This window comes from Perca flavescens, chromosome 24 (genome assembly GCF_004354835.1).
Source record: "Perca flavescens isolate YP-PL-M2 chromosome 24, PFLA_1.0, whole genome shotgun sequence".
NCBI lineage: Eukaryota > Metazoa > Chordata > Actinopteri > Perciformes > Percidae > Perca > Perca flavescens.
In genome coordinates, this window is record NC_041354.1 from 14,888,518 (window position 1) to 14,910,591 (window position 22,074).

The window sequence follows — 22,074 nt, forward strand, 5'->3', positions numbered from 1 at the left end:
GAGACATGGAAGAAAGTCACCAGGGTGGCAATGTGCTTGACAATGGCAATGTGCTGTGTGGGATGTGAAGTCATCTTACTGACTTTGTACCCCAATGTGCAATACAGGCTAAACCCTGTGGTGGGAATCAAGATCCACCAATGTTTCTGTCTTCAATGTCCACCTGAGTCCAGAAATGTCCCAGTAGGCCAAAACATCCACCAATTAGACACGTGAAAGCATGAAAAATACATCTATGATCTGAACCAGATTCCTAGAGGTCGTGTGGCCAGCCGTTACCGATGTGACCCTCACCTCAAGGGACATAGAAATGCATTAGACTGATACGCGATTGAACACTAGAAGATTTGTTGGGCGGCCACCTTCCAGCAACAGAGACAATTTTTGGTGACTGTTAAGTCAGCAAGTCACCTCAAGCCATCGTTGGCTTTTTACCTGTAAATCTACTTTAAGTTAGATATGGAAAGGTTGTTTATTCTCACCTGTATTCTGACTTAAAACCAGGTTCCACCGAGATTTGAACTCAGAACACTGGATTCAAAGTCCAGAGTGCTAACCATTACACCATGGAACCACAACATGAAGGTTCCACATGAGTTTGCTAGCCAAGTTCTTACATCATATCCACATGTATGATATTGAAGCCACCCAACAATCACAAAGTAGATACGATAAAAAAGCAGAAATTACTGGCTAACTTTAGTAATTTAGTAAGCTAAGAGGATGTGGGAAAAGGCAAGTCAAGAAAAGGTTTTGAAGGACTTGCCACAAACAATGAAACCAGCAGTAGATAGGTCTACTGAGTACAAACACATGCTAACTTTACATGGGCTGACAATGAAGATGGTCACAAAAGGTTGGGCTGTACTCACAATTCCGTATCTAGCGCATATTCGTGTGACCTAAAATACAAAGAATTGCGTATCTAGCTCATATTCGTGTGACCTAAAATACAAAGAATTGCTAAGTTCTTTTTTTCCCAATATCATGTTTCAGACATTAGTTCTAAAGGAAAACACTTGCTGTCAGAAGTGGGATTTGAACCCACGCCTCCAGTGGAGACTGCGACCTTAACGCAGCGCCTTGGCCCGCTCGGCCATCCTGACTGAATGAAAGATTTTTCACTAGGAATTGTCACAAAAATTATAATACACTAAATCAAATATGTCATGATATAGTAAGTTCTTAGGCATCCAGGTCATAGCTATCAAGGGAAGGTTTCTCAATTGTCTGTCCAAATATATGGGCATGTATGGAGACATGGAAGAAAGTCACCAGGGTGGCAATGTGCTTGACAATGGCAATGTGCTGTGTGGGATGTGAAGTCATCTTACTGACTTTGTACCCCAATGTGCAATACAGGCTAAACCCTGTGGTGGGAATCAAGATCCACCAATGTTTCTGTCCTCAATGTCCACCTGAGTCCAGAAATGTCCCAGTAGGCCAAAACATCCACCAATTAGACACGTGAAAGCATGAAAAATACATCTATGATCTGAACCAGATTCCTAGAGGTCGTGTGGCCAGCCGTTACCGATGTGACCCTCACCTCAAGGGACATAGCAACGCATTAGACTGATACGCGATTGAACACTAGAAGATTTGTTGGGCGGCCACCTTCCAGCAACAGAGACAATTTTTGGTCACTGTTAAGTCAGCAAGTCACCTCAAGCCATCGTTGGCTTTTTACCTGTAAATCTACTTTAAGTTAGATATGGAAAGGTTGTTCATTTTCACCTGTATTCTGGCTTAAAACCAGGTTTCACCGAGATTTGAACTCAGATCACTGGATTCAAAGTCCAGAGTGCTAACCATTACACCATGGAAACACAACATGAAGGTACCACATGAGTTTGCTAGGCAAGTTCTTACATCATATCCACATGTATGATATTGAAGCCACCCAACAATCACAAAGTAGATACGATGAAAAAGCAGAAATTACTGGCTAACTTTAATAATTTAGTAAGCTAAGAGGATGTGGGAAAAGGCAAGTCAAGAAAAGGTTTTGAAGGACTTGCCACAAACAATGAAACCAGCAGTAGAGAGGTCTACTGTGTACAAACACATGCTAACTTTACATGGGTTGACAATGAAGATGGTCACAAAGGTTGGGCTGTACTCACAATTCCGTATCTAGCGCATATTCGTGTGACCTAAAATACAAAGAATTGCTAGGTTCTTTTTTTTCAGACATTAGTCATCAGACATTAGTTCTAAAGGAACTAATGCAGCGCCTTGGACCGCTCGGCCATCCTGACTGAATGACCAATCTTTCACTAGGAATTCTTTTTTTCTTTCACTAGGAATTCTTTTTTTCCCAATATCATGTTTCAGACATTAGTTCTAAAGGAACTAATGCAGCGACTTGGACCGCTCGGCCATCCTGACTGAATGACCAATCTTTCACTAGGAATTCTTTTTTTCTTTCACTAGGAATTCTTTTTTTCCCAATATCATGTTTCAGACATTAGTTCTAAAGGAAAACACTTGCTGTCAGAAGTGGGATTTGAACTGACGCCTCCAGTGGAGACTGCAACCTTAACGCAGCGCCTTGGACCGCTCAGCAATCCTGACGGAATGAAAGATTTTTCACTAGGAATTGTCACAAAAATTATAATACACTAAATCAAATATGTCATGATATAGTAAGTTCTTAGGCATCCAGATCATAGCTATCAAGGGAAGGTTTCTCAATTGTCTGTCCAAATATATGGGAATGTATGGAGACATGGAAGAAAGTCACCAGGGTGGCAATGTGCTTGACAATGGCAATGTGCTGTGTGGGATGTGAAGTCATCTTACTGACTTTGTACCCCAATGTGCAATACAGGCTAAACCCTGTGGTGGGAATCAAGATCCACCAATGTTTCTGTCCTCAATGTCCACCTGAGTCCAGAAATGTCCCAGTAGGCCAAAACATCCACCAATTAGACACGTGAAAGCATGAAAAATACATCTATGATCTGAACCAGATTCCTAGAGGTCGTGTGGCCAGCCGTTACCGATGTGACCCTCACCTCAAGGGACATAGCAACGCATTAGACTGATACGCGATTGAACACTAGAAGATTTGTTGGGCGGCCACCTTCCAGCAACAGAGACAATTTTTGGTCACTGTTAAGTCAGCAAGTCACCTCAAGCCATCGTTGGCTTTTTACCTGTAAATCTACTTTAAGTTAGATATTGAAAGGTTGTTCATTTTCACCTGTATTCTGGCTTAAAACCAGGTTTCACCGAGATTTGAACTCAGATCACTGGATTCAAAGTCCAGAGTGCTAACCATTACACCATGGAACCACAACATGAAGGTACCACATGAGTTTGCTAGGCAAGTTCTTACATCATATCCACATGTATGATATTGAAGCCACCCAACAATCACAAAGTAGATACGATGAAAAAGCAGAAATTACTGGCTAACTTTAGTGATTTAGTAAGCTAAGAGGATGTGGGAAAAGGCAATTCTAGAAAAGGTTTTGAAGGACTTGCCACAAACAATGAAACCAGCAGTAGATAGGTCTACTGAGTACAAACACATGCTAACTTTACATGGGCTGACAATGAAGATGGTCACAAAAGGTTGGGCTGTACTCACAATTCCGTATCTAGCTCATATTGTTTCAGACATGACCTAAAATACAAAGAATTGCTAAGTTCTTTTTTTTTTTTTCCCAATATCATGTTTCAGACATTAGTTCTAAAGGAAAACACTTGCTGTCAGAAGTGGGATTTGAACCCACGCCTCCAGTGGAGACTGCGATCCTTAAATTATTTTTTTCTCTTCCACTAGGAATTCTTTTTTTCCCAATATCATGCATTAGTTCTTGGTCCGCTTTGAACCCACGCCATCCTGACTGAATGAAAGATTTTTCACTAGGAATTGTCACAAAAATTATAATACACTAAATCAAATATGTCATGATATAGTAAGTTCTTAGGCATCCAGGTCATAGCTATCAAGGGAAGGTTTCTCAATTGTCTGTCCAAATATATGGGCATGTATGGAGACATGGAAGAAAGTCACCAGGGTGGCAATGTGCTTGACAATGGCAATGTGCTGTGTGGGATGTGAAGTCATCTTACTGACTTTGTACCCCAATGTGCAATACAGGCTAAACCCTGTGGTGGGAATCAAGATCCACCAATGTTTCTGTCCTCAATGTCCACCTGAGTCCAGAAATGTCCCAGTAGGCCAAAACATCCACCAATTAGACACGTGAAAGCATGAAAAATACATCTATGATCTGAACCAGATTCCTAGAGGTCGTGTGGCCAGCCGTTACCGATGTGACCCTCACCTCAAGGGACATAGCAACGCATTAGACTGATACGCGATTGAACACTAGAAGATTTGTTGGGCGGCCACCTTCCAGCAACAGAGACAATTTTTGGTCACTGTTAAGTCAGCAAGTCACCTCAAGCCATCGTTGGCTTTTTACCTGTAAATCTACTTTAAGTTAGATATGGAAAGGTTGTTTATTTTCACCTGTATTCTGGCTTAAAACCAGGTTCCACCGAGATTTGAACTCAGATCACTGGATTCAAAGTCCAGAGTGCTAACCATTACACCATGGAACCACAACATGAAGGTACCACATGAGTTTGCTAGGCAAGTTCTTACATCATATCCACATGTATGATATTGAAGGCACCCAACAATCACAAAGTAGATACGATAAAAAGCAGAAATTACTGGCTAACTTTAGTAATTTAGTAAGCTAAGAGGATGTGGGAAAAGGCAAGTCAAGAAAAGGTTTTGAAGGACTTGCCACAAACAATGAAACCAGCAGTAGATAGGTCTACTGAGTACAAACACATGCTAACTTTACATGGGCTGACAATGAAGATGGTCACAAAAGGTTGGGCTGTACTCACAATTCCCTAAAATACAAAGAATTATCTAGCTCATATTCTAAAGGAAAACAATTGCTGTCAGAAGTGTGTGACCCTAAAATACAAAATGAATTGCTAAGTTCTTTTTTTTCCCAATATCATGTTTCAGACATTAGTTCTAAAGGAAAACACTTGCTGTCAGAAGTGGGATTTGAACCCCCAGTGGAGACTGCGACCTGAACCCAGTGGATCCTGACTGACTGACCAATCTTTCACTAGGAATTATTTTTTTCTTCCACTAGGAATTCTTTTTTTTCCCAATATCATGTTTCAGACTTGGACCGCTGTCAGAAGCCATCCTGACTGAATGAAAGATTTTTCACTAGGAATTGTCACAAAAATTATAATACACTAAATCAAATATGTCATGATATAGTAAGTTCTTAGGCATCCAGGTCATAGCTATCAAGGGAAGGTTTCTCAATTGTCTGTCCAAATATATGGGCATGTATGGAGACATGGAAGAAAGTCACCAGGGTGGCAATGTGCTTGACAATGGCAATGTGCTGTGTGGGATGTGAAGTCATCTTACTGACTTTGTACCCCAATGTGCAATACAGGCTAAACCCTGTGGTGGGAATCAAGATCCACCAATGTTTTCTGTCCTCAATGTCCACCTGAGTCCAGAAATGTCCCAGTAGGCCAAAACATCCACCAATTAGACACGTGAAAGCATGAAAAATACATCTATGATCTGAACCAGATTCCTAGAGGTCGTGTGGCCAGCCGTTACCGATGTGACCCTCACCTCAAGGGACATAGCAACGCATTAGACTGATACGCGATTGAACACTAGAAGATTTGTTGGGCGGCCACCTTCCAGCAACAGAGACAATTTTTGGTCACTGTTAAGTCAGCAAGTCACCTCAAGCCATCGTTGGCTTTTTACCTGTAAATCTACTTTAAGTTAGATATGGAAAGGTTGTTTATTTTCACCTGTATTCTGGCTTAAAACCAGGTTCCACCGAGATTTGAACTCAGATCACTGGATTCAAAGTCCAGAGTGCTAACCATTACACCATGGAACCACAACATGAAGGTACCACATGAGTTTGCTAGGCAAGTTCTTACATCATATCCACATGTACGATATTGAAGGCACCCAACAATCACAAAGTAGATACGATAAAAAAGCAGAAATTACTGGCTAACTTTAGTGATTTAGTAAGCTAAGAGGATGTGGGAAAAGGCAATTCTAGAAAAGGTTTTGAAGGACTTGCCACAAACAATGAAACCAGCAGTAGATAGGTCTACTGAGTACAAACACATGCTAACTTTACATGGGCTGACAATGAAGATGGTCACAAAAGGTTGGGCTGTACTCACAATTCCGTATCTATCATAGCTCATTTTTCCCAATATCATGTTTCAGACATTTGCGTGTGACCTAAAATACAAAGAATTGCTAAGTTCTTTTTTTTTTTTCTTCCAATAATATCATGTTTCAGACATTAGTTCTAAAGGAAAACACTTGCTGTCAGAAGTGGGATTTGAACCCATCCTGCCTCCAGTGGAGACTTTTCTTCCACTAGGACCTTAACGCAGTTCTAAAGCCTTGGACCGCCTCCAGCCATCCTGACTGAATGAAAATGATTTTTCACTAGGAATTGTCACAAAAATTATAATACACTAAATCAAATATGTCATGATATAGTAAGTTCTTAGGCATCCAGGTCATAGCTATCAAGGGAAGGTTTCTCAATTGTCTGTCCAAATATATGGGCATGTATGGAGACATGGAAGAAAGTCACCAGGGTGGCAATGTGCTTGACAATGGCAATGTGCTGTGTGGGATGTGAAGTCATCTTACTGACTTTGTACCCCAATGTGCAATACAGGCTAAACCCTGTGGTGGGAATCAAGATCCACCAATGTTTCTGTCCTCAATGTCCACCTGAGTCCAGAAATGTCCCAGTAGGCCAAAACATCCACCAATTAGACACGTGAAAGCATGAAAAATACATCTATGATCTGAACCAGATTCCTAGAGGTCGTGTGGCCAGCCGTTACCGATGTGACCCTCACCTCAAGGGACATAGCAACGCATTAGACTGATACGCGATTGAACACTAGAAGATTTGTTGGGCGGCCACCTTCCAGCAACAGAGACAATTTTTGGTCACTGTTAAGTCAGCAAGTCACCTCAAGCCATCGTTGGCTTTTTACCTGTAAATCTACTTTAAGTTAGATATGGAAAGGTTGTTTATTTTCACCTGTATTCTGGCTTAAAACCAGGTTCCACCGAGATTTGAACTCAGATCACTGGATTCAAAGTCCAGAGTGCTAACCATTACACCATGGAACCACAACATGAAGGTACCACATGAGTTTGCTAGGCAAGTTCTTACATCATATCCACATGTATGATATTGAAGGCACCCAACAATCACAAAGTAGATACGATAAAAAGCAGAAATTACTGGCTAACTTTAGTAATTTAGTAAGCTAAGAGGATGTGGGAAAAGGCAAGTCAAGAAAAGGTTTTGAAGGACTTGCCACAAACAATGAAACCAGCAGTAGATAGGTCTACTGAGTACAAACACATGCTAACTTTACATGGGCTGACAATGAAGATGGTCACAAAAGGTTGGGCTGTACTCACAATTCCGTACCTAAAATAAAGAAGGAGGTTCTTTTTTTCCCAATATCATGTTTCATATTCTAAAGTGGGATTCGTGACCTAAAATACAAATCCTGACTGAATTTTCACTAAGTTCTTTTTTTTTCCAATATCATGTTTCAGACATTAGTTCTAAAGGAAAACACTTGCTGTCAGAAGTGGGATTTGAACCCACCTCCAGTGCCTCCAGTGGAGACTGTGACTGAATGACCAATCTTTCACTAGGAATTATTTTTTTCTTCCACTAGCTTTTTTTCCCAATATCATGTTTCAGACATTAGTTCTAAAGGAAAACACTTGGACCGAACCCACGCCCATCCTGACTGAATGAAATGATTTTTTCACTAGGAATTGTCACAAAAATTATAATACACTAAATCAAATATGTCATGATATAGTAAGTTCTTAGGCATCCAGGTCATAGCTATCAAGGGAAGGTTTCTCAATTGTCTGTCCAAATATATGGGCATGTATGGAGACATGGAAGAAAGTCACCAGGGTGGCAATGTGCTTGACAATGGCAATGTGCTGTGTGGGGATGTGAAGTCATCTTACTGACTTTGTACCCCAATGTGCAATACAGGCTAAACCCTGTGGTGGGAATCAAGATCCACCAATGTTTCTGTCCTCAATGTCCACCTGAGTCCAGAAATGTCCCAGTAGGCCAAAACATCCACCAATTAGACACGTGAAAGCATGAAAAATACATCTATGATCTGAACCAGATTCCTAGAGGTCGTGTGGCCAGCCGTTACCGATGTGACCCTCACCTCAAGGGACATAGCAACGCATTAGACTGATACGCGATTGAACACTAGAAGATTTGTTGGGCGGCCACCTTCCAGCAACAGAGACAATTTTTGGTCACTGTTAAGTCAGCAAGTCACCTCAAGCCATCGTTGGCTTTTTACCTGTAAATCTACTTTAAGTTAGATATGGAAAGGTTGTTTATTTTCACCTGTATTCTGGCTTAAAACCAGGTTCCACCGAGATTTGAACTCAGATCACTGGATTCAAAGTCCAGAGTGCTAACCATTACACCATGGAACCACAACATGAAGGTACCACATGAGTTTGCTAGGCAAGTTCTTACATCATATCCACATGTACGATATTGAAGGCACCCAACAATCACAAAGTAGATACGATAAAAAGCAGAAATTACTGGCTAACTTTAGTAATTTAGTAAGCTAAGAGGATGTGGGAAAAGGCAAGTCAAGAAAAGGTTTTGAAGGACTTGCCACAAACAATGAAACCAGCAGTAGATAGGTCTACTGAGTACAAACACATGCTAACTTTACATGGGCTGACAATGAAGATGGTCACAAAAGGTTGGGCTGTACTCACAATTCCGTATCTAGCTCATATTCGTGTGACCTAAAATACAAAGAATTGCTAAGTTCTTTTTTTCATGTTTCCCAATATCATGTTTCAGACATTAGTTCTAAAGGAAAACACTTGCTGTCAGAAGTCCAGTGGGATTTGAACCCCACTAGGAATTCTTTTTTTTCCAGTGGAGACTGCGACCTTAACGTTCTGCCTTGGACCGCTTGGAAAACCATTTTCAGACATTAGTTCTAAAGGAAAACACTTGCTGTCAGAAGTGGGATTTGAACCCACGCCCAGTGGAGACGGCCATCCTGACTGAATGAAAGATTTTTCACTAGGAATTGTCACAAAAATTATAATACACTAAATCAAATATGTCATGATATAGTAAGTTCTTAGGCATCCAGGTCATAGCTATCAAGGGAAGGTTTCTCAATTGTCTGTCCAAATATATGGGCATGTATGGAGACATGGAAGAAAGTCACCAGGGTGGCAATGTGCTTGACAATGGCAATGTGCTGTGTGGGATGTGAAGTCATCTTACTGACTTTGTACCCCAATGTGCAATACAGGCTAAACCCTGTGGTGGGAATCAAGATCCACCAATGTTTCTGTCCTCAATGTCCACCTGAGTCCAGAAATGTCCCAGTAGGCCAAAACATCCACCAATTAGACACGTGAAAGCATGAAAAATACATCTATGATCTGAACCAGATTCCTAGAGGTCGTGTGGCCAGCCGTTACCGATGTGACCCTCACCTCAAGGGACATAGCAACGCATTAGACTGATACGCGATTGAACACTAGAAGATTTGTTGGGCGGCCACCTTCCAGCAACAGAGACAATTTTTGGTCACTGTTAAGTCAGCAAGTCACCTCAAGCCATCGTTGGCTTTTTACCTGTAAATCTACTTTAAGTTAGATATGGAAAGGTTGTTTATTTTCACCTGTATTCTGGCTTAAAACCAGGTTCCACCGAGATTTGAACTCAGATCACTGGATTCAAAGTCCAGAGTGCTAACCATTACACCATGGAACCACAACATGAAGGTACCACATGAGTTTGCTAGGCAAGTTCTTACATCATATCCACATGTATGATATTGAAGGCACCCAACAATCACAAAGTAGATACGATAAAAAAGCAGAAATTACTGGCTAACTTTAGTAATTTAGTAAGCTAAGAGGATGTGGGAAAAGGCAAGTCAAGAAAAGGTTTTGAAGGACTTGCCACAAACAATGAAACCAGCAGTAGATAGGTCTACTGAGTACAAACACATGCTAACTTTACATGGGCTGACAATGAAGATGGTCACAAAAGGTTGGGCTGTACTCACAATTCCGTATCTAGCTCATATTCGTGTGACCTAAAATACAAAGAATTGCTAAGTTCTTTTTTTTTCAGACATTAGTTCCCAATATCATGTTTCAGACATTAGTTCTAAAGGAAAACACTTGCTGTCAGAACCGTGGGATTTGAACCAATCTTTCACTAGGCCTTCCAGTGGAGATTCTTTTTTTTCCCAATATCATGTTTCAGACCTTAAAGGAAAACACTTGCAGTCAGAAGTGGGATTTGAACCAACGCCCTTCCTGACTGAATGACCAATCTTTCACTAGGAATTATTTTTTTTCTTCCACTAGAATTCTTTTTTTCCCAATATCATGTTTCAGACATTAGTTCTAAAGGAAAACCATCCTGACTGAATGAAACTGATTTTTCACTTTCACTAGGAATTGTCACAAAAATTATAATACACTAAATCAAATATGTCATGATATAGTAAGTTCTTAGGCATCCAGGTCATAGCTATCAAGGGAAGGTTTCTCAATTGTCTGTCCAAATATATGGGCATGTATGGAGACATGGAAGAAAGTCACCAGGGTGGCAATGTGCTTGACAATGGCAATGTGCTGTGTGGGATGTGAAGTCATCTTACTGACTTTGTACCCCAATGTGCAATACAGGCTAAACCCTGTGGTGGGAATCAAGATCCACCAATGTTTCTGTCCTCAATGTCCACCTGAGTCCAGAAATGTCCCAGTAGGCCAAAACATCCACCAATTAGACACGTGAAAGCATGAAAAATACATCTATGATCTGAACCAGATTCCTAGAGGTCGTGTGGCCAGCCGTTACCGATGTGACCCTCACCTCAAGGGACATAGCAACGCATTAGACTGATACGCGATTGAACACTAGAAGATTTGTTGGGCGGCCACCTTCCAGCAACAGAGACAATTTTTGGTCACTGTTAAGTCAGCAAGTCACCTCAAGCCATCGTTGGCTTTTTACCTGTAAATCTACTTTAAGTTAGATATGGAAAGGTTGTTTATTTTCACCTGTATTCTGGCTTAAAACCAGGTTCCACCGAGATTTGAACTCAGATCACTGGATTCAAAGTCCAGAGTGCTAACCATTACACCATGGAACCACAACATGAAGGTACCACATGAGTTTGCTAGGCAAGTTCTTACATCATATCCACATGTATGATATTGAAGGCACCCAACAATCACAAAGTAGATACGATAAAAAAGCAGAAATTACTGGCTAACTTTAGTAATTTAGTAAGCTAAGAGGATGTGGGAAAAGGCAAGTCAAGAAAAGGTTTTGAAGGACTTGCCACAAACAATGAAACCAGCAGTAGATAGGTCTACTGAGTACAAACACATGCTAACTTTACATGGGCTGACAATGAAGATGGTCACAAAAGGTTGGGCTGTACTCACAATTCCGTATCTAGCTCCTAAAATACAAAAGAATTGCTAGGTTCTTTTTTTTTCCCCAATATCATGTTTCAGACATTAGTTCTAAAGGACCTAAAATACAAAGAATTGCTAATCCTGTTCTTTTTTTCTTTTTTTTTTTTCCAATATCATGTTTCAGACATTAGTTCTAAAGGAAAACACTTGCTGTCAGAAGTGGGATTTGAACCCACGCCTCCAGTGGAGACTGCGACCTTAACGCAGCGCCCTTGGACCGCATTAGTTCGGCCATCCTGACTGAATGAAAGATTTTTCACCATCCTGACTGAATGAAATTTTCACTAAAATTGTCACATTATAATACACTAAATCAAATATGTCATGATATAGTAAGTTCTTAGGCATCCAGGTCATAGCTATCAAGGGAAGGTTTCTCAATTGTCTGTCCAAATATATGGGCATGTATGGAGACATGGAAGAAAGTCACCAGGGTGGCAATGTGCTTGACAATGGCAATGTGCTGTGTGGGATGTGAAGTCATCTTACTGACTTTGTACCCCAATGTGCAATACAGGCTAAACCCTGTGGTGGGAATCAAGATCCACCAATGTTTCTGTCCTCAATGTCCACCTGAGTCCAGAAATGTCCCAGTAGGCCAAAACATCCACCAATTAGACACGTGAAAGCATGAAAAATACATCTATGATCTGAACCAGATTCCTAGAGGTCGTGTGGCCAGCCGTTACCGATGTGACCCTCACCTCAAGGGACATAGCAACGCATTAGACTGATACGCGATTGAACACTAGAAGATTTGTTGGGCGGCCACCTTCCAGCAACAGAGACAATTTTTGGTCACTGTTAAGTCAGCAAGTCACCGCAAGCCATCGTTGGCTTTTTACCTGTAAATCTACTTTAAGTTAGATATGGAAAGGTTGTTTATTTTCACCTGTATTCTGGCTTAAAACCAGGTTCCACCGAGATTTGAACTCGGATCACTGGATTCAAAGTCCAGAGTGCTAACCATTACACCATGGAACCACAACATGAAGGTACCACATGAGTTTGCTAGGCAAGTTCTTACATCATATCCACATGTATGATATTGAAGGCACCCAACAATCACAAAGTAGATACGATAAAAAAGCCGAAATTACTGGCTAACTTTAGTAATTTAGTAAGCTAAGAGGATGTGGGAAAAGGCAAGTCAAGAAAAGGTTTTGAAGGACTTGCCACAAACAATGAAACCAGCAGTAGATAGGTCTACTGAGTACAAAACACATGCTAACTTTACATGGGCTGACAATGAAGATGGTCACAAAGGTTGGGCTGTACTCACAATTCCATATTCGTATCTAGCTCATTTTTCCCATATCATGTTTCAGACCTAAAATACAAAGAATTGACCAATAAGTTCTTTTTTTTTCCCAATATCATTTTTCAGACATTAGTTCTAAAGGAAAACACTTGCTGTCAGAAGTGGGATTTGAACCCACGCCTCCAGTGGAGACTGAATGACCAATCTTTCACTAGACCTTAATATCATGTTTCAGACATTAGTTCTAAAGGCCTGTCAGGACCGCTGAACGCAGCGGGATCCATCCTGACTGAATGAAAGATTTTTCACTAGGAATTGTCACAAAAATTATAATACACTAAATCAAATATGTCATGATATAGTAAGTTCTTAGGCATCCAGGTCATAGCTATCAAGGGAAGGTTTCTCAATTGTCTGTCCAAATATATGGGCATGTATGGAGACATGGAAGAAAGTCACCAGGGTGGCAATGTGCTTGACAATGGCAATGTGCTGTGTGGGATGTGAAGTCATCTTACTGACTTTGTACCCCAATGTGCAATACAGGCTAAACCCTGTGGTGGGAATCAAGATCCACCAATGTTTCTGTCCTCAATGTCCACCTGAGTCCAGAAATGTCCCAGTAGGCCAAAACATCCACCAATTAGACACGTGAAAGCATGAAAAATACATCTATGATCTGAACCAGATTCCTAGAGGTCGTGTGGCCAGCCGTTACCGATGTGACCCTCACCTCAAGGGACATAGCAACGCATTAGACTGATACGCGATTGAACACTAGAAGATTTGTTGGGCGGCCACCTTCCAGCAACAGAGACAATTTTTGGTCACTGTTAAGTCAGCAAGTCACCTCAAGCCATCGTTGGCTTTTTACCTGTAAATCTACTTTAAGTTAGATATGGAAAGGTTGTTTATTTTCACCTGTATTCTGGCTTAAAACCAGGTTCCACCGAGATTTGAACTCAGATCACTGGATTCAAAGTCCAGAGTGCTAACCATTACACCATGGAACCACAACATGAAGGTACCACATGAGTTTGCTAGGCAAGTTCTTACATCATATCCACATGTATGATATTGAAGGCACCCAACAATCACAAAGTAGATACGATAAAAAAGCAGAAATTACTGGCTAACTTTAATAATTTAGTAAGCTAAGAGGATGTGGGAAAAGGCAAGTCAAGAAAAGGTTTTGAAGGACTTGCCACAAACAATGAAACCAGCAGTAGATAGGTCTACTGAGTACAAACACATGCTAACTTTACATGGGCTGACAATGAAGATGGTCACAAAAGGTTGGGCTGTACTCACAATTCCGTATCTAGCTCATATTCGTGTGACCTAAAATACAAAGAATTGCTAAGTTCTTTTTTTCCCAATATCATGTTTCAGACATTAGTTCTAAAGGAAAACACTTGCTGTCAGAAGTGGGATTTGAACCCACGCCTCCAGTGGAGACTGCGACCTTAACGCAGCGCCTTGGACCGCCATCCTGACTGCCATCCTGAATTATTTTTTCTTCCACTAGGCCATCCTGACTGAATGAAAGACCATTTTCACTAGGAATTTTTTTCTTCCACTAGGAATTCTTTTTTTTCCCAATATCATGTTTCAGACATTAGTTCTAAAGGAAAACACTTTTCACTAGGAATTGTCACAAAAATTATAATACACTAAATCAAATATGTCATGATATAGTAAGTTCTTAGGCATCCAGGTCATAGCTATCAAGGGAAGGTTTCTCAATTGTCTGTCCAAATATATGGGCATGTATGGAGACATGGAAGAAAGTCACCAGGGTGGCAATGTGCTTGACAATGGCAATGTGCTGTGTGGGATGTGAAGTCATCATTTACTGACTTTGTACCCCAATGTGCAATACAGGCTAAACCCTGTGGTGGGAATCAAGATCCACCAATGTTTCTGTCCTCAATGTCCACCTGAGTCCAGAAATGTCCCAGTAGGCCAAAACATCCACCAATTAGACACGTGAAAGCATGAAAAATACATCTATGATCTGAACCAGATTCCTAGAGGTCGTGTGGCCAGCCGTTACCGATGTGACCCTCACCTCAAGGGACATAGCAACGCATTAGACTGATACGCGATTGAACACTAGAAGATTTGTTGGGCGGCCACCTTCCAGCAACAGAGACAATTTTTGGTCACTGTTAAGTCAGCAAGTCACCTCAAGCCATCGTTGGCTTTTTACCTGTAAATCTACTTTAAGTTAGATATGGAAAGGTTGTTTATTTTCACCTGTATTCTGGCTTAAAACCAGGTTCCACCGAGATTTGAACTCAGATCACTGGATTCAAAGTCCAGAGTGCTAACCATTACACCATGGAACCACAACATGAAGGTACCACATGAGTTTGCTAGGCAAGTTCTTACATCATATCCACATGTACGATATTGAAGGCACCCAACAATCACAAAGTAGATACGATAAAAAGCAGAAATTACTGGCTAACTTTAGTAATTTAGTAAGCTAAGAGGATGTGGGAAAAGGCAAGTCAAGAAAAGGTTTTGAAGGACTTGCCACAAACAATGAAACCAGCAGTAGATAGGTCTACTGAGTACAAACACATGCTAACTTTACATGGGCTGACAATGAAGATGGTCACAAAAGGTTGGGCTGTACTCACAATTCCAGATGGTCATCTAGCATATTCGTGTGACCTAAAATACAAAGAATTGCTAGGTTCTTTTTTTCCCAATATCATGTTTCAGACATTAGTTCTAAAATAACAATTGCTGTCAAAGTGGGATTTGAACCCACGCCTAGTGGAGACTGTTCTTTTTTTCCCATCCTGACTGAATGACCAATCATGTTTTTTTTTTCACTAGAATTCTTTTTTCCCAAATCATGTTTCAGACAAACAGTTCTAAAGGAAAACACTTGCTGTCAGAAGTGGGATTTGAACCAACGCCCAGTGGAGACCCACGGACCTCCAGACTGAATGAGAATCTTTCACTAGGAATTATTTTTTTCTTCCACTAGGAATTCTTTTTTTCCCAATATCATGTTTCAGACATTAGTTCTAAAGGAAAACACTTGCTGTCAGAAGTGGGATTTGAACCCACGCCTCCAGTGGAGACTGAACCTGAAAACGCTTGGCCTTTTCGGCCATCCTGACTGAATGAAAGAATTTTCACTAAGAATTGTCACAAAAATTATAATACACTAAATCAAATATGTCATGATATAGTAAGTTCTTAGGCATCCAGGTCATAGCTATCAAGGGAAGGTTTCTCAATTGTCTGTCCAAATATATGGGCATGTATGGAGACATGGAAGAAAGTCACCAGGGTGGCAATGTGCTTGACAATGGCAATGTGCTGTGTGGGATGTGAAGTCATCTTACTGACTTTGTACCCCAATGTGCAATACAGGCTAAACCCTGTGGTGGGAATCAAGATCCACCAATGTTTCTGTCCTCAATGTCCACCTGAGTCCAGAAATGTCCCAGTAGGCCAAAACATCCACCAATTAGACACGTGAAAGCATGAAAAATACATCTATGATCTGAACCAGATTCCTAGAGGTCGTGTGGCCAGCCGTTACCGATGTGACCCTCACCTCAAGGGACATAGCAACGCATTAGACTGATACGCGATTGAAACACTAGAAGATTTGTTGGGCGGCCACCTTCCAGCAACAGAGACAATTTTTGGTCACTGTTAAGTCAGCAAGTCACCTCAAGCCATCGTTGGCTTTTTACCTGTAAATCTACTTTAAGTTAGATATGGAAAGGTTGTTTATTTTCACCTGTATTCTGGCTTAAAACCAGGTTCCACCGAGATTTGAACTCAGATCACTGGATTCAAAGTCCAGAGTGCTAACCATTACACCATGGAACCACAACATGAAGGTACCACATGAGTTTGCTAGGCAAGTTCTTACATCATATCCACATGTATGATATTGAAGGCACCCAACAATCACAAAGTAGATACGATAAAAAAGCAGAAATTACTGGCTAACTTTAGTAATTTAGTAAGCTAAGAGGATGTGGGAAAAGGCAAGTCAAGAAAAGGTTTTGAAGGACTTGCCACAAACAATGAAACCAGCAGTAGATAGGTCTACTGAGTACAAACACATGCTAACTTTACATGGGCTGACAATGAAGATGGTCACAAAAGGTTGGGCTGTACTCACAATTCCGTATCTAGCGCATATTCGTGTGACCTAAAATACAAAGAATTGCTAGGTTCTTTTTTTCCCAATATCATGTTTCAGACATTAGTTCTAAAGGAAAACAATTGCTGTCAGAAGTGGGATCTGGAGACTCATATTCCGCTGGCCATCCTGAAATGACCAAACTAGAATTGCCACTAGTTCTTTTTTTCCCAATATCATGTTTCAGACATTAGTTCTAAAGGAAAACACTTGCTGTCAGAAGTGGGATTTGAACCCACGCCTCCAGTGGAGACTGCGACCTGAACGCAGTGCGCATCCTGACTGAATGACCAATCTTTCACTAGGAATTATTTTTTTCTTCCACTAGGAATTCTTTTTTTCCCAATATCATGTTTCAGACATTAGTTCTAAAGGAAAACACTTGCTGTCAGAAGTGGGATTTGAACCCACGCCTCCAGTGGAGACTGCGACCTGAACGCAGCGCCTTGGATCGCTCGGCCATCCTGACTGAATGAAAGATTTTTCACTAGGAATTGTCACAAAAATTATAATACACTAAATCAAATATGTCATGATATAGTAAGTTCTTAGGCATCCAGGTCATAGCTATCAAGGGAAGGTTTCTCAATTGTCTGTCCAAATATATGGGCATGTATGGAGACATGGAAGAAAGTCAGCAGGGTGGCAATGTGCTTGACAATGGCAATGTGCTGTGTGGGATGTGAAGTCATCTTACTGACTTTGTACCCCAATGTGCAATACAGGCTAAACCCTGTGGTGGGAATCAAGATCCACCAATGTTTCTGTCCTCAATGTCCACCTGAGTCCAGAAATGTCCCAGTAGGCCAAAACATCCACCAATTAGACACGTGAAAGCATGAAAAATACATCTATGATCTGAACCAGATTCCTAGAGGTCGTGTGGCCAGCCGTTACCGATGTGACCCTCACCTCAAGGGACATAGCAACGCATTAGACTGATACGCGATTGAACACTAGAAGATTTGTTGGGCGGCCACCTTCCAGCAACAGAGACAATTTTTGGTCACTGTTAAGTCAGCAAGTCACCTCAAGCCATCGTTGGCTTTTTACCTGTAAATCTACTTTAAGTTAGATATGGAAAGGTTGTTTATTTTCACCTGTATTCTGGCTTAAAACCAGGTTCCACCGAGATTTGAACTCAGATCACTGGATTCAAAGTCCAGAGTGCTAACCATTACACCATGGAACCACAACATGAAGGTACCACATGAGTTTGCTAGGCAAGTTCTTACATCATATCCACATGTATGATATTGAAGCCACCCAACAATCACAAAGTAGATACGATGAAAAAGCAGAAATTACTGGCTAACTTTAGTAATTTAGTAAGCTAAGAGGATGTGGGAAAAGGCAAGTCAAGAAAAGGTTTGAAGGACTTGCCACAAACAATGAAACCAGCAGTAGATAGGTCTACTGAGTACAAACACATGCTAACTTTACATGGGCTGACAATGAAGATGGTCACAAAAGGTTGGGCTGTACTCACAATTCCGTATCTAGCTCATATTCGTGTGACCTAAAATACAAAGAATTGCTAAGTTCTTTTTTTCCCAATATCATGTTTCAGACATTAGTTCTAAAGGAAAACACTTGCTGTCAGAAGTGGGATTTGAACCCACCTGACTCCAGTGGAGACTGTTTCAGACATTAGTTCTAAAGGAAAACACTTGACCTTAACGCAGTGCCTTGGACCGCTCGGCCATCCTGACTGAATGAAAGATTTTTCACTAGGAATTGTCACAAAAATTATAATACACTAAATCAAATATGTCATGATATAGTAAGTTCTTAGGCATCCAGGTCATAGCTATCAAGGGAAGGTTTCTCAATTGTCTGTCCAAATATATGGGCATGTATGGAGACATGGAAGAAAGTCACCAGGGTGGCAATGTGCTTGACAATGGCAATGTGCTGTGTGGGATGTGAAGTCATCTTACTGACTTTGTACCCCAATGTGCAATACAGGCTAAACCCTGTGGTGGGAATCAAGATCCACCAATGTTTCTGTCCTCAATGTCCACCTGAGTCCAGAAATGTCCCAGTAGGCCAAAACATCCACCAATTAGACACGTGAAAGCATGAAAAATACATCTATGATCTGAACCAGATTCCTAGAGGTCGTGGGGCCAGCCGTTACCGATGTGACCCTCACCTCAAGGGACATAGCAACGCATTAGACTGATACTGCGATTGAACACTAGAAGATTTGTTGGGCGGCCACCTTCCAGCAACAGAGACAATTTTTGGTCACTGTTAAGTCAGCAAGTCACCTCAAGCCATCGTTGGCTTTTTACCTGTAAATCTACTTTAAGTTAGATATGGAAAGGTTGTTTATTTTCACCTGTATTCTGGCTTAAAACCAGGTTCCACCGAGATTTGAACTCAGATCACTGGATTCAAAGTCCAGAGTGCTAACCATTACACCATGGAACCACAACATGAAGGTACCACATGAGTTTGCTAGGCAAGTTCTTACATCATATCCACATGTATGATATTGAAGGCACCCAACAATCACAAAGTAGATACGATAAAAAGCAGAAATTACTGGCTAACTTTAGTAATTTAGTAAGCTAAGAGGATGTGGGAAAAGGCAAGTCAAACACATGAAAAGGTTTTGAAGGACTTGCCACAAACAATGAAACCAGCAGTAGATAGGTCTACTGAGTACAAACACATGCTAACTTTAAATGGGTTGACAATGAAGATGGTCACAAAAAGGTTCTTTTTTTTTCAATATCATCACAATTCTAAAGGATCTGTCAAAGTGGGATTTGAACCCACGCCTCCATATTCGTGGACCGCTGACCTGAAATACAAAGAATTGCTTCCACTAGTTCTTTTTTTCCCAATATCATGTTTCAGACATTAGTTCTAAAGGAAAACACTTGCTGTCAGAAGTGGGATTTGAACCCACGCCTCCAGTGGAGACTGCGACCTGCAGCGCCTTGGACCAATCTTTCACTAGCTTTTTTTCTTCCACTAGGCCATCCTTAGACTGAAAGTGGGAAACCCACGAGTTTTCACTGAATGACCAATCTTTCACTAAGAATTGTCACAAAATTATAATACACTAAATCAAATATGTCATGATATAGTAAGTTCTTAGGCATCCAGGTCATAGCTATCAAGGGAAGGTTTCTCAATTGTCTGTCCAAATATATGGGCATGTATGGAGACATGGAAGAAAGTCACCAGGGTGGCAATGTGCTTGACAATGGCAATGTGCTGTGTGGGATGTGAAGTCATCTTACTGACTTTGTACCCCAATGTGCAATACAGGCTAAACCCTGTGGTGGGAATCAAGATCCACCAATGTTTCTGTCCTCAATGTCCACCTGAGTCCAGAAATGTCCCAGTAGGCCAAAACATCCACCAATTAGACACGTGAAAGCATGAAAAATACATCTATGATCTGAACCAGATTCCTAGAGGTCGTGTGGCCAGCCGTTACCGATGTGACCCTCACCTCAAGGGACATAGCAACGCATTAGATTGATACGCGATTGAACACTAGAAGATTTGTTGGGCGGCCACCTTCCAGCAACAGAGACAATTTTTGGTCACTGTTAAGTCAGCAAGTCACCGCAAGCCATCGTTGGCTTTTTACCTGTAAATCTACTTTAAGTTAGATATGGAAAGGTTGTTTATTTTCACCTGTATTCTGGCTTAAAACCAGGTTCCACCGAGATTTGAACTCGGATCACTGGATTCAAAGTCCAGAGTGCTAACCATTACACCATGGAACCACAACATGAAGGTACCACATGAGTTTGCTAGGCAAGTTCTTACATCATATCCACATGTATGATATTGAAGGCACCCAACAATCACAAAGTAGATACGATGAAAAAGCAGAAATTACTGGCTAACTTTAATAATTTAGTAAGCTAAGAGGATGTGGGAAAAGGCAAGTCAAGAAAAGGTTTTGAAGGACTTGCCACAAACAATGAAACCAGCAGTAGAGAGGTCTACTGTGTACAAACACATGCTAACTTTACATGGGTTGACAATGAAGATGGTCACAAAAGGAAAACACTTGCTGTCAGAAGTGGGATTTGAACCCACGCCCAGGTTGGGCTGAATACTCACAATTCTTTTTTTAGCTTCATTTTTTTCCCATTCATGTTTCAAAGACCTTTTTCAAAACTAATGCAAAAATTCCTGCTGAATGACCAATCTTTCAAGTTTTTTTTTTTTCCCAATATCATGTTTCAGACATTAGTTCTAAAGGAAAACACTTGCTGTCAGAAGTGGGATTTGAACCAACGCCTCCAGTGGAGACTGCGACCTGAACGCAGCGCCTTGGACCGCTCGGCCATCCTGACTGAATGAAAGATTTTCACTAGGAATTGTCACAAAATTATAATACACTAAATCAAATATGTCATGATATAGTAAGTTCTTAGGCATCCAGGTCATAGCTATCAAGGGAAGGTTTCTCAATTGTCTGTCCAAATATATGGGCATGTATGGAGACATGGAAGAAAGTCACCAGGGTGGCAATGTGTTGACAATGGCAATGTGCTGTGTGGGATGTGAAGTCATCTTACTGACTTTGTACCCCAATGTGCAATACAGGCTAAACCCTGTGGTGGGAATCAAGATCCACCAATGTTTCTGTCCTCAATGTCCACCTGAGTCCAGAAATGTCCCAGTAGGCCAAAACATCCACCAATTAGACACGTGAAAGCATGAAAAATACATCTATGATCTGAACCAGATTCCTAGAGGTCGTGTGGCCAGCTGGTTACCGATGTGACCCTCACCTCAAGGGACATAGCAACATTAGATTGATACGCCGATTGAACACTAGAAGATTTGTTTGGCGGCCACCTTCCAGCAACAGAGACAATTTTGGTCACTGTTAAGTCAGCAAGTCACCTCAAGCCATCGTTGGCTTTTTACCTGTAAATCTACTTTAAGTTAGATATGGAAAGGTTGTTTATTTTCACCTGTATTCTGGCTTAAAACCAGGTTCCACCGAGATTTGAACTCAGATCACTGGATTCAAAG

General features: G+C 41.1%; 19 non-coding genes across 19 annotated transcripts; all 19 read right to left on the bottom strand.

Annotated features, from left to right (window-relative positions):
• Positions 1 to 502: 502 nt before the first annotated feature.
• Positions 503 to 574, bottom strand: trnaq-uug (transfer RNA glutamine (anticodon UUG)). Its single transcript has one exon. It is a non-coding gene; the product is annotated as a tRNA-Gln (tRNA).
• Positions 575 to 1,023: 449 nt separating this feature from the next.
• On the bottom strand, positions 1,024 to 1,106 carry trnal-aag (transfer RNA leucine (anticodon AAG)). Its single transcript has one exon. It is a non-coding gene; the product is annotated as a tRNA-Leu (tRNA).
• Positions 1,107 to 1,757: 651 nt separating this feature from the next.
• On the bottom strand, positions 1,758 to 1,829 carry trnaq-uug (transfer RNA glutamine (anticodon UUG)). Its single transcript has one exon. It is a non-coding gene; the product is annotated as a tRNA-Gln (tRNA).
• Positions 1,830 to 3,228: 1,399 nt separating this feature from the next.
• On the bottom strand, positions 3,229 to 3,300 carry trnaq-uug (transfer RNA glutamine (anticodon UUG)). Its single transcript has one exon. It is a non-coding gene; the product is annotated as a tRNA-Gln (tRNA).
• A 1,209-nt stretch (positions 3,301 to 4,509) lies between these two features.
• trnaq-uug (transfer RNA glutamine (anticodon UUG)) lies at positions 4,510 to 4,581 on the bottom strand. Its single transcript has one exon. It is a non-coding gene; the product is annotated as a tRNA-Gln (tRNA).
• Positions 4,582 to 5,852: 1,271 nt separating this feature from the next.
• trnaq-uug (transfer RNA glutamine (anticodon UUG)) lies at positions 5,853 to 5,924 on the bottom strand. Its single transcript has one exon. It is a non-coding gene; the product is annotated as a tRNA-Gln (tRNA).
• A 1,205-nt stretch (positions 5,925 to 7,129) lies between these two features.
• On the bottom strand, positions 7,130 to 7,201 carry trnaq-uug (transfer RNA glutamine (anticodon UUG)). Its single transcript has one exon. It is a non-coding gene; the product is annotated as a tRNA-Gln (tRNA).
• A 1,293-nt stretch (positions 7,202 to 8,494) lies between these two features.
• trnaq-uug (transfer RNA glutamine (anticodon UUG)) lies at positions 8,495 to 8,566 on the bottom strand. The gene has a single exon. It is a non-coding gene; the product is annotated as a tRNA-Gln (tRNA).
• Positions 8,567 to 9,812: 1,246 nt separating this feature from the next.
• Positions 9,813 to 9,884, bottom strand: trnaq-uug (transfer RNA glutamine (anticodon UUG)). The gene has a single exon. It is a non-coding gene; the product is annotated as a tRNA-Gln (tRNA).
• Positions 9,885 to 11,208: 1,324 nt separating this feature from the next.
• trnaq-uug (transfer RNA glutamine (anticodon UUG)) lies at positions 11,209 to 11,280 on the bottom strand. Its single transcript has one exon. It is a non-coding gene; the product is annotated as a tRNA-Gln (tRNA).
• A 1,243-nt stretch (positions 11,281 to 12,523) lies between these two features.
• On the bottom strand, positions 12,524 to 12,595 carry trnaq-uug (transfer RNA glutamine (anticodon UUG)). The gene has a single exon. It is a non-coding gene; the product is annotated as a tRNA-Gln (tRNA).
• A 1,218-nt stretch (positions 12,596 to 13,813) lies between these two features.
• trnaq-uug (transfer RNA glutamine (anticodon UUG)) lies at positions 13,814 to 13,885 on the bottom strand. Its single transcript has one exon. It is a non-coding gene; the product is annotated as a tRNA-Gln (tRNA).
• A 1,266-nt stretch (positions 13,886 to 15,151) lies between these two features.
• trnaq-uug (transfer RNA glutamine (anticodon UUG)) lies at positions 15,152 to 15,223 on the bottom strand. Its single transcript has one exon. It is a non-coding gene; the product is annotated as a tRNA-Gln (tRNA).
• Positions 15,224 to 16,664: 1,441 nt separating this feature from the next.
• Positions 16,665 to 16,736, bottom strand: trnaq-uug (transfer RNA glutamine (anticodon UUG)). The gene has a single exon. It is a non-coding gene; the product is annotated as a tRNA-Gln (tRNA).
• A 705-nt stretch (positions 16,737 to 17,441) lies between these two features.
• Positions 17,442 to 17,524, bottom strand: trnal-cag (transfer RNA leucine (anticodon CAG)). Its single transcript has one exon. It is a non-coding gene; the product is annotated as a tRNA-Leu (tRNA).
• Positions 17,525 to 18,175: 651 nt separating this feature from the next.
• trnaq-uug (transfer RNA glutamine (anticodon UUG)) lies at positions 18,176 to 18,247 on the bottom strand. Its single transcript has one exon. It is a non-coding gene; the product is annotated as a tRNA-Gln (tRNA).
• Positions 18,248 to 19,419: 1,172 nt separating this feature from the next.
• trnaq-uug (transfer RNA glutamine (anticodon UUG)) lies at positions 19,420 to 19,491 on the bottom strand. The gene has a single exon. It is a non-coding gene; the product is annotated as a tRNA-Gln (tRNA).
• Positions 19,492 to 20,735: 1,244 nt separating this feature from the next.
• On the bottom strand, positions 20,736 to 20,807 carry trnaq-uug (transfer RNA glutamine (anticodon UUG)). The gene has a single exon. It is a non-coding gene; the product is annotated as a tRNA-Gln (tRNA).
• A 496-nt stretch (positions 20,808 to 21,303) lies between these two features.
• Positions 21,304 to 21,386, bottom strand: trnal-cag (transfer RNA leucine (anticodon CAG)). The gene has a single exon. It is a non-coding gene; the product is annotated as a tRNA-Leu (tRNA).
• Between the last annotated feature and the right edge of the window lie 688 nt (positions 21,387 to 22,074).